At 45.9% G+C, this 2855-nt stretch overlaps 1 protein-coding gene across 2 annotated transcripts in view; it reads left to right on the forward strand.

The window, feature by feature from the left end:
* LOC108367726 (uncharacterized) overlaps positions 1–2855 on the forward strand; it is a 27220-nt gene that overhangs the window by 6098 nt on the left and 18267 nt on the right. The gene's annotated exons all lie outside the window — the stretch shown is intronic.

Consider the following 2855-nt stretch of genomic DNA (forward strand, 5'->3'; position numbering starts at 1 on the left):
CTCTTTCCTTCGTCATGTTCCCGATTCCGAGGCGACCTTAACAGTACCGACAGCGGAAGAGGAGGCTGTTATACTGACCGAAGAAAAGGTGACTACTCTGCTGACGGCCCTACCCCAGCCTCTTCAACTCACAACTCGCCGGGTGGATGGACAAACGATCCTGTTAACAAAACGATTCAGCTCCCTCCATCTGTTACTGCGAACGGTGGCACTTCTCCGCCGATGGCTCCCGCGCTACCGACCTTGCATACCTCGTCCAATCGGGGCCAGAGAGCTCGAAGAGGCACTACAAAGACTTCTCAGTTTGGAGCAAGGTAATTTTTTCTCGAAAGACATTAATCATATCAAGCATCATTCTAGGGTAGCTGTGGGAAGTTCGCTAAGCCCCTTGAACCCCTACCTAGATGATCAAGGTATTATGCGAGTAGGCGGTCGGATTGGACAGGCACTCCTCCCCCACGACTCGAAGTTCCCGATAATTCTGCCGAAAGTTAGTGCCCTTGTGCATCTGCTGATAAGTCATGCCCATGAAACTACTCTTCACGGGGGGGTGCAACTAATGCTTCAGATCTTACGGAGTCGTTACTGGATCCTGCACGCCCGGCAGGCTGTGCGTAGTTATTTGCATCGCTGTGTTGTATGCCGTCGACATAGGGGTGTTTCTCTGAAGCAGGAGATGGCAGCTTTACCCGGGCAGCGTGTCCAAACGGCGCGCCCGTTCCTAAGATCCGGAGTGGACTACTGTGGTCCGTTCACCCTTCGCATAGGAACCAAACGATCACGCGCTACGACGAAGGCGTACCTGGCGATATTCGTGTGTATGACTACGAAAGCCGTTCATATAGAGGTGGTGGAAGATTTAACATCGCAAGCATTTTTGGAGGCTTTCACTCGGTTTGTGGGTCGGCGTGGTCCATGCCAGGACTTAGTTAGCGACAATGGTACCGCATTTGTGGGTGCGAACCGCATTTTGCTGGAAGATCTTGCTGCATGGCATGCCGAATAAAATCAACAGGCCCTAGCTCATATGGGGACAACCTGGCACTTCATTACGCCAAATGCTCCGCATCAAGGTGGCTTGTGGGAAGCTGCGATATAGTCAGCCAAACGCCACTTAGCTAAAGTGGTCGGAACTCAAAGCCTATGGCTTAGCCAGTTGCATACGCTAGCAGTAAGGATTGAAGCTTGCCTTAACTCTCGCCCTATATATCCACTGGTGGATGACCCCGAGGACCGGTACGCGCTTACTCCTGGGGATTTTTTGATCGGGCAACCTATAATTGCCATTCCTGAACCTGACCTCATCGACGTCCCGCGTAGTCGGCTTAAGCATTGGCAGTGGCTTCGTCAGCTGCACCAACAATTTTGGCAGCGATGGAGCGAAGAATATTTGACGACTCTGCAACGAAGAAGTAAGTGGTGTAATAAACAAGACAACGTGAAAGTTGGAGATGTTGTCCTTGTGAAGCGAGAGGCACTCCCACCGACATATTGGCGACTGGGTCGGGTGATGGAAGTACATCCCGGGGCTGACGGTTTGGTGCGCAATGCCACGTTGAAAACCACGAGTGGACCCTGTACGCGCGCGATCCAAAGGCTGGTCCGATTAGTGGATTTCAAACCAGATGGTTCGACCGGGCAGGATGTTTAGTATTAAGTCTCATCAACGGCTGATGTACCGTGTGACCCCATGTTAAGGGTTGCAAGATGGCATCACCACATCAATATTTCGATTTGTAGTTATCGATTCTAGCTTTGGCTTGTTATCTCAAATAAAGGGACTTTTTTTTCTCCACGTTGCTTCCGGAAGTTTGGTTATCTTTTATTTTCTTGCTACACTAGGTAAAATTCTGATGTTTGTATTCACCACGAGAAATATTAAATTTTTGTAACGATGAGTTGATGATCAGTTCCAAATTATGTTTTTATTGTTGGTTTGTACTAGGCTATTTTGATCAATTTGGCTTATGTGCAAGAAAAAACTTTCTTCACTTTGCTGCCCGACGTTTCGCCAAACTCCTTGGCATCTTCTGGGGCGTTTTCTTTATTAAATGATCAACAAAAAACAAACATACGGACATTATTGTTGTAATATAATTTGTTAATATGTACACAAAACATTTGTACACACAAGAAAACAAGTAACAAATTTTATATTGAATCTATGACAATTAGCAATTTTCAACATGATACTGAACTTTAAACACTTATGAGAAAACATTGAAAAACTTACATTTGAAAAATAAACTATTGTACACTTAACATTTAAAACTTCAAAATTTAAACAGCGTTCATACCATCACCCTGTGGTACATTTGTCAAACTAATACTAAAATGGCTATAAACATAATAAGTATGCAGCCGCGATGTCGTCAGTGTCTTCTTTTTTGTTTATTGTTACATTTCTTTTTTGCAAAATTCTTAAACTCTCTAGTGTGTATCTTGTTTTTTCTCTTTTTTCCCTATCCACTATTCTCGCGTTAGTCAGATCAGCTGTATGGCCACTGGCTAGCACATGTTGGGCTAAAGCAGTGCTGTTTTTATTTTTCCTAATGTCGGCTTCATGTTCAGCTAGGCGAACTCCCAGTGGTCGTTTCGTTGTGCCGATGTACACCTTATTGCAGTGTCTCCGGATCGAAAAACGAGAAACCAAATCGATCATGTTGTGATAGACGGAAGGCACGCTTCCAGTGTTTTAGACGCACGCACACTCCGAGGCCAAACATCGACTCGGACCACTGTCTTGTTGCAACCAAGATACGCAAGGAAAGCTTAACGTCGAAAATCTGCAATCACAACAGACAGCCAGCGCTTTCGCTACTCGACTCTCACACCTGCTCTCAGAGAGCACTCTT

Source organism: Rhagoletis zephyria, unplaced genomic scaffold, assembly GCF_001687245.7.
Source record: "Rhagoletis zephyria isolate East Lansing unplaced genomic scaffold, Rhagoletis_zephyria_1.1 Rzeph_scaffold_02791, whole genome shotgun sequence".
Taxonomy (NCBI): domain Eukaryota; kingdom Metazoa; phylum Arthropoda; class Insecta; order Diptera; family Tephritidae; genus Rhagoletis; species Rhagoletis zephyria.